The sequence below is a fragment of the Triticum aestivum genome, chromosome 2D (genome assembly GCF_018294505.1).
Source record: "Triticum aestivum cultivar Chinese Spring chromosome 2D, IWGSC CS RefSeq v2.1, whole genome shotgun sequence".
In the NCBI taxonomy this organism is placed as follows: domain Eukaryota; kingdom Viridiplantae; phylum Streptophyta; class Magnoliopsida; order Poales; family Poaceae; genus Triticum; species Triticum aestivum.
In genome coordinates this window covers 588055380-588070322 of record NC_057799.1, presented here as the reverse complement: position 1 = coordinate 588070322, position 14943 = coordinate 588055380, and positions in this window count along the sequence as shown.

Below are 14943 nucleotides of genomic sequence, written 5' to 3'. Positions count from 1 at the left end.
GATTATAGATGGGCTTGGGCATATATAAGACAATAATCCCTAGTTAATCTCTAAGGCCCATTTAAATGCATAATAAGTCGTGGGAAGTTTAGTCCCATACTGTTACAGTAAGAAGAATGAGACCTCTTTATAAGGGCTGATTTACCACGTGCCATTGGGAGCTTGGGAAGAGTAGCTGTACACGCGCGCTCCTTCTCCGGCGCCCGCCTCGCCCCATCACGAGGTGCGCCGCGGGTTGCGGGAATGAGCCGAGCTAAAGCTTGCAGAAGTTGAGAACCAACTTGAGAAGAAAATAAAACGAGTCCGGTCTGATCGAGGTGGAGAGTACTTTTCTAATGAGTTCGATCTATACTGTGCGGAACATGGTATTATTCATGAGAGGACGCTGAAGGAAATATGCCCTAGAGGCAATAATAAAGTTGTTATTTTATATTTCCTTATCCGTGATAAAGGTTTACTGTTCATGCTAGAATTGTATTGATCAGAAACTTAAATACATGTGTGAATACATAAACAAATACCGTGTCCCTAGTAAGCCTGTACTAGACTAGCTCGTTGATCAAAGATGGTTAAGGTTTCATAACCATGTGTTGGAAATATGCCCTAGAGGCAATAATAAATTGGTTATTATTATATTTCCTTGTTCATGATAATCGTTTATTATCCATGCTAGAATTGTATTGGTAGAAAACTCAAATACATGTGTGGATACATAGACAACACCATGTCCCTAGTAAGCCTCTAGTTGACTAGCTCGTTGATCAATAGATGGTTACGGTTTCCTGACCATGGACATTGGATGTCGTTGATAACGGGATCACATCATTAGAAGAATGATGTGATGGACAAGACCCAATCCTAAGCCTAGCACAAGATCGTGTAGTTCGTATGCTAAAGCTTTTCTAATGTCAAGTGTCATTTCCTTAGACCATGAGATTGTGGAACTCCCGGATACCGTAGGAATGCTCTGGGTGTACCAAACGTCACAACGTAACTGGGTGGCTATAAAGGTGCACTACGGGTATCTCCGAAAGTGTCTGTTGGGTTGGCACGAATCGAGACTTGGATTTGGCACTCCGTATGACGGAGAGGTATCTCTGGGCCCACTCGGTAGGACATCATCATAATGTGCACAATGTAACCAAGGAGTTGATCACGGGATGATGTGTTAAGGAACGAGTAAAGAGACTTGCCGGTAACGAGATTGAACAAGGTATCGAGATACCGAGGATCGAATCTCGGGCAAGTACTATACCGGTTGACAAAGGGAACTGTATACGGGATTGATTGAATCCTCGACATCGTGGTTCATCCGATGAGATCATCGTGGAACATGTGGGAGCCAACATGGGTATCCAGATCCCGCTGTTGGTTATTGACCGGAGAGTCGTCTCGGTCATGTCTGCATGTCTCCCGAACCCGTAGGGTCTACACAATTAAGGTTCGGTGACGCTAGGGTTGTAGAGATATTAGTATGCGTTAACCCGACAGTTGTTCGGAGTCCCGGATGAGATCCCGGACGTCACGAGGAGTTCCGAAATGGTCCGGAGGTGAAGAATTATATATAGGAAGTCCAGTTTCGGGCACCGGGAAAGTTTCGGGGGTTATCGGTGTTGTACCGGGACCACCAGAAGGGTCCCGGGGGTCCACCGGGTGGGGCCACCTATCCCGGAGGGCCCCATGGGCTTAAGTGGGAGGGGAACCAGCCCCTGGTGGGCTGGTGCGCCCCCCATGGGCCTCCCCCTGCGCCTAGGGTTGGAAACCCTGGGGGTGGGGGGCGCCCCACCTGGCTTGGGGGCAAGTTTCCCCCCTTGGCCGCCGCCCCCCATGTAGATGGGATCCCAGGGCCGGCGCCCCCCCAGGGGGCCTATATATAGTGGGGGGAGGGAGGGCAGCAACACCCTAGCCCCTGGCGCCTCCCTCTCCCTCCCGTGACACCTCTCCCTCCCGTTTGTGCTTGGCGAAGCCCTGCCGGGATCCCCGCTACTTCCACCACCACGCCGTCGTGCTGCTGGATCTCCATCAACCTCTCCTCCCCCCTTGCTGGATCAAGAAGGAGGAGACGTCGCTGCTCCGTACGTGTGTTGAACGCGGAGGTGCCGTCCGTTCGGCGCTAGGATCATCGGTGATTTGGATCACGACGAGTACGACTCCATCAACCCCGTTCTCTTGAACGCTTCCGCTCGCGATCTACAAGGGTATGTAGATGCACTCCTTCCCTCTCGTTGCTAGCATCTCCTAGATTGATCTTGGTGACACGTAGGAAAATTTTGAATTTCTGCTACGTTCCCCAACAGTGGCATCATGAGCCTAGGTCTATGCGTAGATTCTATGCACGAGTAGAACACAAAGTAGTTGTGGGCGATGATTTGTTCAATTTGCTTACCGTTACTAGTCTTATCTTGATTCGGCGGCATTGTGGGATGAAGCGGCCCGGACCGACCTTACACGTACTCTTACATGAGACAGGTTCCACCGACTGACATGCACTTGTTGCATAAGGTGGCTAGCGGGTGCCAGTCTCTCCCACTTTAGTCGGATCGGATTCGATGAAAAGGGTCCTTATGAAGGGTAAATAGCAATTGGCATATCACGTTGTGGTTTTGCGTAGGTAAGAAACGTTCTTGCTAGAAACCCATAGCAGCCACGTAAAACATGCAAACAACAATTAGAGGACGTCTAACTTGTTTTTGCAGGGTATGCTATGTGATGTGATATGGCCAAAAGAATGTGATGAATGATATGTGATGTATGAGATTGATCATGTTCTTGTAATAGGAATCACGACTTGCATGTCGATGAGTATGACAACCGGCAGGAGCCATAGGAGTTGTCTTAATTTATTGTATGACCCGCGTGTTATTAAACAACACCATGTAATTACTTTACTTTATTGCTAAACCGTTAGCCATAGTAGTAGAAGTAATAGTTGGCGAGACAACTTCATGGAGACACGATGATGGAGATCATGGTGTCATGCCGGTGACGATGATGATCATGGAGCCCCGAAGATGGAGATCAAAAGGAGCAAAATGATATTGGCCATATCATGTCACTTTTGATTGCATGTGATGTTTATCATGTTTATGCATCTTATTTGCTTAGAACGACAGTAGCATAAATAAGATGATCCCTCACTAAAATTTCAAGAGACGTGTTCCCCCTAACTGTGCACCGTTGCGAAGGTTCGTTGTTTCGAAGCACCACGTGATGATCGGGTGTGATAGATTCTAACGTTCGAATACAACGGGTGTTGACGAGCCTAGCATGTACAGACATGGCCTCAGAACACATGCGAAACACTTAGGTTGACTTGACGAGCCTAGCATGTACAGACATGGCCTCGGAACACAAGAGATCGAAAGGTCGAACATGAGTCGTATAGTAGATGCGATCAACATGGAGATGTTCACCGATGATGACTAGTCCGTCTCACGTGATGATCAGACACGGCCTAGTTTGACTCGGATCATGTATCACTTAGATGACTAGAGGGATGTCTATCTGAGTGGGAGTTCATAAGATGAACTTAATTATCACGAACATAGTCAAGAGGTTTTTGCAAATTATGTCATAGCTTACGCTTTAGTTCTACTGTTTAAGATATGTTCCTAGAGAAAATTTAGTTGAAAGTTGATAGTAGCAATTATGCGGACTGGGTCCGTAAACTGAGGATTGTCCTCATTGCTGCACAGAAGGCTTATGTGCTTAATGCACCGCTCGGTGAGCTGAACCTCATCGTCGTCTGTAGATGTTGCGAAACATCTGACATACACGTTTTTGATGACTACGTGATAGTTCAGTGCGTAATGCTAACGGTTTAGAATTGTGGCACCAAAGACGTTTTGAAACGTCGCAGAACATATGAGATGTTCCGAAGACTGAAATTGGGATTTCAGACTAGTGCCCACGTCAAGAGGTATGAGACCTCTAACAAGTTTCTTAAGCCTACAGACTAAGGGAGAAAAGCTCAATCGTTGAGCATGTGCTCAGATTGTCTGAGTACCACAATCGCTTGAATCGAGTGGGAGTTAATCTTCCAGATGAGATAGTGATGGTTCTCCATAGTCACTGCCACCAAGCTATTAGAGCTTCGTGATGAACTATAACATATCAAGGATAGATATGATGATCCTTGAGCTATTCGCGATGTTTGACACCGTAAAAGTAGAAATCAAATAGGAGCATCAATTGTTGATGGTTAGTAAAACCACTAGTTTCAAGAAGGGCAAGGGCAAAAAGGGATACTTCATGAAACGACAAATCATTTGCTGCTCTAGTGAAGAATCCCAAGGTTGAACCCAAACCCGAAACTAAGTGCTTCTGTAATGAGGGAAACAGTCACTGAAGCAGAACTGCCCTAGATACTTGGTAAATGAGAAGGCAGGCAAGGTCGACAGAAGTATATTGGATATACATTATATGAATGTGTACTTTACTAGTACTCCTAGTAGCACCAGGGTATTAGATACCGGTTCGGTTGCTAAGTGTTAGTAACACGAAATAAAAGCTGCGGAATAAACGAAGACTAGCTAAAGGTGAGATGACGATATGTGTTGGAAGTGTTTCCAAGGTTGATGTGATCAAGCATCGCATGCTCCCTCTACCATCGAGATTGGTGTTAAACCTAAATAATTGTTATTTGGCGTTTGCGTTGAGCATAAACATGATTGGATTATGTTTATTGCAATACGGTTATTCATTTAAGAAGAATAATGGTTACTCTGTTTATTTGAATAATACCTTCAATGGTCTTGCACCTGAAATTAATCTCGATCGTAGTGATACACATGTTCGTGCCAAAAAATATAAAATAGTAATGATAGTACCACATACTTGTGGCACTGCCATTTGAGTCATATTGGTATAGAACGCATGAAGAAGCTCCATGTAGATGGATCTTTGGACTCACTCATTTTGAAAAGATTGAGACATGCGAACCATGTCTATTGGTATATATATGCATGAAGAAACTCCATGCAGATGGATCATTTGGACTCATTTGATTTTGAATCACTTGAGACATGCAAATCATACCACATGGGCAAGATGACTGAAAGGCCTCATTTTCAGTAAGATGGAACAAGAAAGCAACTTGTTGGAAGTAATACATTTTGATGTGTGCAGTCCAATGAGTGCTGAGGCATGCAGTGGATATCGTTATGTTCTTACTTCACAGATGATTTGAGTAGATGCTGAGTATATTTACTTGATGAAACACAAGTCTGAATTATTGAAAGGTTCAAGTAATTTCAGAGTGAAGTTGAAGATCGTCGTAACAAGAGGATAAAATGTCTGTGATATGATCATAGAGATGAATATCTGAGTTACGAGTTTGGCACACAATTAAGACATTGTGGAAATTGTTTCACAACTAATACCGCCTGGAACACCATAGTGTGATTGTGTGTCCGAACATCATAACTGCACCCTATTGGATATGGTGCATACCATGATGTCTCTCACTACAGGAAACAACTATTTTGCCGTCTGCCACGGTGGACGGCAAAGGCTCGAACGGCGGACGGCAAAGACCTTTGTCGTCAGCCGCGGACGGCAAAAGGCTCCGGCAAAGTAGGCTACGGTAAACAGGTCCTTTGCCGTCTGCTTTTTATGGCGGACGGCAAAGAGTCCTTTGCCTACAGCGGCGGACGGCAAAGAGGAGGGATGGCAAAAATACTGGACGTCCGCCAGCGTTAGTCCGTTAGGCGGCTAACGGCGGCCTTTGCCGTCCGCCAGCGGACGGCAAATTTGAGCGCCTCTTTGCCGTCCGCCAGTTGACGTCAGCAATGCGTCAGCGCCCGCTATTTTTTGCCGTCTGCCACGGCGGACGGCAAAGGCAAAGTCTTTGCCACCAGCTTAGCTTTGCCGTCCGCCACAGTAGGCAAATTTGCCAAATGGCCCATCTCTCAGGAAGCACAGGTGGGCGCCACGTGCCCCCCTTTGCCGTCTGCCACCGATGGCAAAGGTGTCTTTGCCGTCCGCGGCGGACGGCAAAGAGCCTGCACTGCCTCTTTTTATTAGGTTTTTCTTATATCCAACAATTATCACAGGAAATATATCACATCAAATATATCACAGGAGCCAGCACATATATATCCAACATAATAAATATGCAGCACATATATATATCCATACATACATAGTAGGTTGCACATAGTTCCATCAATCCATACATATTACAATATTGAAAGTTTCATCATAGCAATCTAGTTTCATCATAGCAAGCGAGCAAAATACAAGAAGTGCATCAAAGGAAAAAACAAGCAATCCATCATAGAAAGCTGGCTTCCGTGAAGTGAACGAAACCTGCAAAATGACAAATAAGAAAGTTAGAAAAAGAAGACTAGAAGAAGAATTAGACTAGAAGAAAAAGAATAGAAGAAGAAGAAGACTAGAAGAAGAAGTATATGCCATTTATTAGCTAACTTAGGTGAAATGGATCGTTTATGAGCTAACCTAGGTGAAATGGATTGTTTATGAGCTAACCCAGGTGAAATGGGTCGTTTATGAGCTAACCTAGGTGAAATGGGTCGTTTATGAGTTAACCTAGGTGAAATGGGTCGTTTATGAGCTAAGTTAGGTGAAATGGATCGTTTATGAGCTAACCTAGGTGAAATGGATCGTTTATGAGCTAACCTAGGTGAAATGGATCGTTTATGAGCTAACCTAGGTGAAATGGATCGTTTATGAGCTAACCTAGGTGAAATGGGTCGTTTATGAGCTAACCTAGGTGAAATGGGTCGTTTATGAGTTAACCTAGGTGAAATGGGTCGTTTATGAGCTAATTATGCAATTTTTGACATAAGTTAGCTAAGTACATATCGTTTTAGAGCTAACTTAGGTAAAATGGATGGTTTATGAGGTCAGTAAGCTTATTAAGTCATTTTGGAGGAAAAGAAGCTAACTCTAGGTCATTATGGTAAGCATATTGGAGGAAATAAAGCTAAGTCTAGGTCTTTATGCATTTGTTAAGCAAAACACTAGAGAAACTTACCGTGATCAGGGAGGTGTAGGAGCGGGGTGGCTAGTGCCGCTACCTGGAGAAGGATCGTGCGATGCGTTTCTGGAGTTAAGCTGCACCAAAGATCATTTCCAATGTCTCGTTAGCATTACGACACTCAAATGTTAAGACTAGCAAGTAATGTCCATTCAAATTAAACTCACCGTGCTCCCAGGAGCAATCACTGGCATCGGCGGAGCGGGCTGACCGGACTTCTCGCACACAGACTGCACATTTGGTTTTCAGAACAGAGTCATACTAGTTAGTAATGAGACTCAAATGTTAAGACTAGCAAGTAATCTGCAGAAGAAACTTACCACAAGGAGCTCGTACGTGGCCCTTGCCTGCATGTCATTCCGTGCCCTCTCCTCCTCCATCATCTTTCTCGTCCTCTCCTCCATCTCCTGCTGCCTCTCCGCCGCCTCCGCTAGAAGTTTCTCCATTCTATCTCTCTCAGTCTGTATAGCAGCCTGCAACACCACTCACATGACCATTTGTAATCATTGATGGAAGCGCACACAATGTAATGGAGAAAAATAATTGAGTACGTATCACTAACCTTGATGGCGAGTTGCACTGGCCGTTCACGAGGCCTTATCTCAGGAGCGGACCTCGACTGGCGCGCCTTGATCTCCGGGAGAGTGCTAGGACAACGGATAAGTCCATCTCCAATGGCTATGGAGCCATGGGACCTCCCGCCACCAGATATCATCACCAGCTCTGGATCAATGGGACCCTGGCTCGGGTTACCTTTCCTTGCCTTCCCCTCATCTCTATATCTCACGAGCTTGTTGTGGGAGGAGATGTTGGTGAAGTTGTTTGCATCATCGAGGTCAGACTGAGAGAAAGCCTTGACTTTCTTGAAAGAGCCAGTGTGGGCCATGGCATACAGGTCGTACACCTCTGGCACCTTATCCGCCTTATTGTAGCGTGCCTGAAAGAGAGAAACAATGAAAATTAGTAATTAAAGGGCTCAAGCTAGCATGATGAATGAATTGCATGAATCATGAAGCAAACCACATACCCAGTTGCGCCCGAACTGATATAAGTTGGAGCTGCCTTGATGGTGTGGCACACCTTCCATTTGGGCACGTTTGTCCTTGGCCTCGTTGTGGAGGGCTAGCCATTCTTTTGAGCACCACTCATCGACCAACACCTCCCGAACAATCCATCCGATCCGCACACCATCTCGGAGGCGCCTAAGTTAGCAAATAGAAACTTGAGCGCTACGGCTAAGAATTACTAAATGAAGGAACTTAAGTAGAAGGCCTTAAGAATTACCTTCATGTACTGCTCCTTACTCAAGAACTTATCGCGGCACGCCGGCTTGGTCTTCTTGATACCACGCAAGGCGTAGTAGTCTCGAACAGCCTGCACCCGAGCCTCGTGCCGTAAGTTCTGGAGTAGGCGCTTGCAGACGTTCTGGATAACATTTGCCGCGTCCTCCTCGTATCCCTCCTCACACCTGTAGAATGTCTGCAATCAAATGAGACAATATTGATTAGTACAATTAATAACTAGCTAGTTGAAGATTTTGAAATGTGTAAAGGAGAAATTACCCAGAACGTCCTGATCACCATGTCTGCCCTCGTGTCGCACACGACACCGTCGATAATGACATCCGGCGGGGCCGGGGCAGCCACGTAGTGCTCCCAGCTCAACCCAAGCTCTGGAAGCCGACCCTCACCAGGCAACGTGACAAACCCCGGGAAGTTTTGCCGGCGGACACTATGATGGTGGTCCCAACCCTTGCAGCATGACAAGGCCAACGCATTAGTTATTTGAAGAAACGTGAATGCAGAAGGTACAAAAATATTAAATGCACTTACGTACCTCTCCCCATCAGGGAAGATCAACCACTCTGCTCGCGGGTCGCCGGCACGGACGGGAGCCGTGTAGCACCACGCTGGTAGACGGTGCCACCCTCCTCCTCAAGATCAGTCGGCTCCCCGCCATCATCAGCATGGCCACTCGGCTCCTCGGGCTGATCCGGCCAGGTACCCCATCCGGACGTGTGCTCCTCCGGGGTCTCGTGGGCCGAACTCTCGTGGGCCGAAGGCCAGTCGACCCGAGGCTCGTGGGCCCAAGACCCGTGGACCGGAGTCCGTGTAGCCTCCTCCTCGGACGAGTCCACCCTAGCAGTCACGTGCTCGGGTGAAACAGCTGGGGGTGGCGGCGAGGAAGGCGCCGTAGCAGTCACCCTACCTCCTCTCCCGCGACCACGTGCCCCACCTCCTCTCTTCCTACCTCGTCCCCTGCTGGGCACCGCAGTCGACGAAGAAGGGCCCGGCGGTGTGGACATACTGTCCAGCAACGCTCGGCGGAGAGGTGCGTCTGGAATCGAAGACCTCAGACCACGCGCCGACGAAGAAGGGGCCTTGGCGCGCTCCCGACCAGCGCCCACCATCTTTCAACACCTGCCATGACAAACAGTAAACGAAATTAGTACAACATAAAAAAAGACCGACATGAATAATAATATGTGTATCACTTAAGTGTATCATCATCAAGTACAACATTACAAAATTTAATACCTGACACTACTAATAATCTCGATCAGTATCATCAATAAATGCATAATCATCATCATCACTATAATCAATGACGGGCTCATAGGGTTCAGTGGCATCAACATGTGCAAGGCCACCTTGACGTAATCGGTCAAGCAATGACAGGTCATCCGCAGCAGTAACCTCTTCTTGTTCCGGCTCTTCTTGTTCCTCCTCTGGGGTGATGTCGGATTCACTGTCGCTGTCTACTTCAATGTTTTGGGGTGACGTATAGCGGTTCTTGAAACGCTTTTTGGAAAGACGTGTCTCTTGGAAGAATTCTCCTTCATATGTGTCTGGGTTAATGTGAGGTTCATAATCCTCTTCCTTTGGGGGAGATAGTCTAGCACGTGGCGGCACTTCATAAACGACATCCCAACCTTTCAGATTTGGATTAGTTTGGCAGGCCCACGGTAGATAGAATACTTGGGTCGCCTGTTGAGCCGTAATATAGACATCAGGAACATCTAAATGGGTGCTTTGGTTTATTTCAACTAGCCCTATATGTTCATGAGTCCTTCTAGTCTCCTTCGGCTGAAACCAATAACATTTGAAGACTACGACATTCGGTGGGTTTTCAGCATAGAATAGAAGTTCATAAATTGCTTCAACTCTCCCATAATACTCGGTACCTCCTTCGCCGATAGCAGATACACAACAATTTGTAGACTTTCGGTCGGCCATAGATAGCTCTTTGCCATAGGTACGAAAGCGATACCCGTTGATGTCGTATTTGTCAAATGAACGGACCTTATAGTCAAAACCATTAGCGACTTGTCTCAATTCGGCGTCCATAGACTCTGAATTAGCCTACAAGTTTAATATGAAAGGATTGTTGCATTGCACACAAATTAGCGAATGAAACCGGGATAGCCGCCTACAAATTAGCCTACAAGTCTAATAGAAATTACCGTTTGTTTGAACCAAGAGATGAAACCGGGATAGCCGCCTCCTTGCTTTGCGAGAAGCTCATACTCTTCGACAGAATCCTTTTGGATCACCGCTCCATACGAGAATAAGGCGACGTATCGACTGTATGAAATATCCAGGAATAAGAGCAGTTCAAAGGAAATAGAAGTTGCGAAACTATGTACCGAGAACTTACTCGATGTACGGCCGCACTTCTATCAGGTTGTTGAAGATATACAACGAAATGGTCCGCCATTGTTCGTTATCCAAAGATACTGGATTTGAAACACTGGCTGGTGCGAGATTCCCTTTGAATAGGCTGAGGTTGGATCCACCCTTTTTAGGGTCGTCAGCATTGTACCGAGGCTTCGGATTATGCAAATGACGATTTTTGGCTTCGTAGTGTGCTGTCACGAAGTTTGCCGCCTCCTCAGTGATGAATGCCTCAGCCATCGATGCTTCAATTCTACGTTTATTTTTACATTTTTGTCGAAGCGTCTTCTGCATCCTCTCAGTTGGGTAGCACCAACGATTTTGCACGGGCCCCCCCAATCTTGCCTCGGTCGGGAGATGCAAAATCAAATGTTGCATTGGATTAAAGAAGCCCGGTGGAAAGATCTTCTCTAACTTGCAGATCAACTCCGGCGCCAACTCTTCCATTTCTTCTAGCACGCCAGGCGATAGTTCTTTCGCACAAAGAACACGGAAGAAATAGCTGAGTTCTGCCAGTACTAGCCATTCATCCTCAGGGATGAAGCCACGCAACATCACCGGCATTACCCGCTCAATCCATATGTGCCAATCATGACTCTTGAGACCAAATATCTTCAATTTATCAAGACTGGCTCCCCTCTGTAGATTCGCTGCATACCCATCGGGGAACATCAACTGCATTTTCACCCACAAGATAATTTCCCTCATAGCTGGCCTTCCAAGATTGAACCATGCCTTTGGCTTCGTCCAGTTCTGCTTTCCTTTCGGTTCTTTCATGTTTTGTAACGGCCTATCACATAGCGCCTCCAGATCGACTCTAGCCTTAGTATTATCCTTTGACTTCCCATCTATGCCGAACAATGTACCAAAAAGTGCCTCGGCGATATTCTTCTCAGTGTGCATCACGTCGATGTTGTGTGGGCAAAGGAGGTCTTTGAAGTAAGGCAGATCCCATAAGCATGTTTTGTGAGTCCAGGCGTGCTTAGAATTATACCCCTTGAAGTACCCTGGACGCTCTGGATCTGGCTCGAGAGCGTTTAACTGATCCAGGGTCTGTTGGCCTGTCAATGCAGGTGGTGCAGAGTTTTTGACAACTCTACCTCTGATGAAGTTCTTCTTGTCTTTCCTGAACTTATGGCGAGGATTCAGGAACTGTCTATGCATGTCGAAGCAAGAAAACTTGCGACCGGCCTGAAGCCAACGAAACTCAAGAGCTCCCTTGCATGTGGGGCACGGGAACCTTCCATGCACACACCAGCCAACGAATAGCGCATACGCCGGCAAGTCATGCGTCGAGTACATGTACCAGACACGCATTATGAAGTTCCGTTTGCTATAGGCATCGTATGTCTTGAACCCATTATCCCAGGCTTCTTGCAATTCGTCCTTAAGCGGTTGCATGTACACATTCATATTTTTCCCCGGATAGTTGGGCCCTGGAATTATCAACGTCAGGAAAATGTTCTTTCTTTGCATAATCTGGGCAAACAACACTGTATTGGGCTGCCGTCATACCAAACACACTGAACCCATCCGTGCTGATGCCGACTCGAGGATGCCTCAGATCTGCCGCTTTGTTACCATGTAATTCATCAAACTTTTTCCACGCAACACCATCCGATGTGTGTACAATCATCAGATTCCCATCTGCATCTAGTTCGGTTCTTTTGCCCGTTTTGTGCCATGTCATCTGTCTGGCCGTCTCTTCGACCATGAAAATACGTTGAAGTCTTGGTACGATTGGCATATACCGAAGAACACTAACGGGGATTTTGGTCTGTGTCTTCTCACCCATACCGTTGTCTACCACAACATACCTGGAAGACTTGCAAATGGGACAATAGTTCAAGTCCGCATAGTCAAGCCTAAACAAGACACATCCTTTCTCACAGGCATGTATCTTATCATAGGGCATCTTCAGTGCACGGAGGATTTTGTCCGACTGGTACAGGTTTGCAGGCATTACATGGCCTTTGGGTAGAAAGCGTCCAAATACTGTCATCATTGCATCGTAGCATTCTCTGCCCAAGTTGAACTGAGCCTTCAGAGCCATTACTTGTGAGATGGCATCCAACTGACAAAGCTCAGTGTGCTCATGGAGCGGACGTTTTGAAGACTCCAACATTTCATTGAAGGCCTTTGCAGATTCCTCCATCTCCTCGTCCGAATCCCGAGCATCATCAAAGTCTTGCACCATGTTTTCCATCCTGGTACCATGCTCGTCGGTGCGACGACGATCCACCTCAGCTCGGTCACGTTGGGCAGACTCACCATGAAATGTCCACACCGTATAATCGGGCGTAAAACCACTCTTCTGCAGGTGTTTGCCCATTTCAGCCTCTGTCCTCTTTTCCCAATTGCCGCACCGTAAACAGGGGCACCAGGTTTTCCTCTGGCCATTTGCAAATGCGGCTCGCACAAACCCCTTGGTTTTTGTGAACCATTCAGTGCTCCATTTGTTCTGACCAGTGTGACCGGTGTACATCCACGCACGATCACTCATCTTGACTTTCAGAGCTACTAGACACACAACAAATATATATATATATAATTCACCATGTATATATTCATCAGTTGATCTACTTTGTCAATTTTATTACGTCCATGCAACCTACACTCTAATAGGTAATGATAGCTCCTAATCCCACCCGAGTATGTTTAGATTGGGTTCATTTTCCCATGCTATGCTCCGGATCCTACGCAAAATTTCGGCAGCACCTCCCCGCTGTTCTCCTGATACACGTCTCTGCAATAAACAGAGAGGATGTGTACCCGGAGAACAACAGGGGAGGCACTGACGAAATTTATGCGTCGGATCCGGAGCAAAGCATATGGGAAAACGAACCCAATCTAAACATACTCGGGCTGTCCATGGATAGCGTTGGACAATTCGAAAGAATCAAGGTTATAAATATGCAAATGCATGCATATTTATAACTATGACGCTTTCGAACGGGAGACACATATTGGTTACGCATACTGATGATTCAAGACACATATGTAGCTAGCTATCAAGTTTCATCGGAATAGATCAAATAATTAATGGGGGAGGAGGACATGTCATTTGTGCTCACCCACGAACGAAGGGGCAGAGCTCATCAAACGCACGGCGAGGTCGTCGAACACCAAACCTCGCAGCGATGAAACAACTGCACATTTAAAACTACCCGATCAACACAATTATATATGATGTTTTTCATAACAAAATCGAAAGATATATGACCTAACTAATAATTCACAAATATATGACCCCGTGGCTTCTGGAAGGCCAAAGAACACCTTTTCGGGAGGTGTCGGGGGTCGGGGTGTCGTGTCGGTCTCGGGGTGCCGTGTCGGGGTCGGGGTCGGGGTCTCGGGTCGGGGTGTCGGGTCGGGGTGCCGGGTCGGGGTCGGGGTGCCGTGTCGGTGTCGGGGTCGGGTGTCGGGTCAGGCTCGGGGTCGGGGTCTCGGGGTCGGGGTCTCGGGGTCGGGGTCGGGGTCTCGGGGTCGGGGTGTCGGGGTGGGGGTCGGGGTCTCGGGGTCGGGGTCGGGGTGCCGTGTTGGTGTCGGGGTCGGGGTGTCGGGTCAGGCTCGGGGTCGGGGTCTCGGGGTCGGGGTGTCGGGTCGGGGTGCCGGGTCGGTGTCGGGGTGCCGTGTCGGTGTCGGGGTCGGGGTGTCGGGTCAGGCTCGGGGTCGGGGTCTCGGGTCGGGGTGTCGGGTCGGGGTGCGGGTCGGGGTCGGGTCGGGGTGCGTGTCGGGGTCGGGGTGTCGGGTCGGGGTGCCGGGTCGGGGTCGGGGTGCCGTGTCGGTGTCGGGGTCGGGGTGTCGGGTCAGGCTCGGTCGGGGTCTCGGGGTCGGGGTGTCGGGTCGGGGTGCCGTCTCGGGGTCGGGGTGTCGGTCGGGGTGCCGGTCGGGGTCGGGGTGCCGTGTCGGTGTCGGGTCGGGGTCGGGTCAGGCTCGGGGTCGGGGTCTCGGGGTCGGTGTCGGGTCGGGGTCCGGGTCGGGGTGTCGTGTCGGGGTGCCGTCTCGGGGTCGGGGTGTCGGGTCGGGGTGTCGGGGTCGGGGTTGGGGTCGGGGTCGGGGTGTCGGGGTCGGGGTCGGGGTCGGGGTGCCGTGTCGGCGGGGTTTTTCCTCTTTTTTCTTTTCTTCTTCTTCCTATTCTTCCTTTTCTTCCTCTTCTTCTTTTTTCTTCTCCTCCTCCTCTTCTTCTTCCTTTCCTTTTTTCCTCTTCTTCTTCTCCTCCTCTCCTCTTTTTTCTTCTTCTTCTTCTTCCTCTTCTTATTTTTTCTT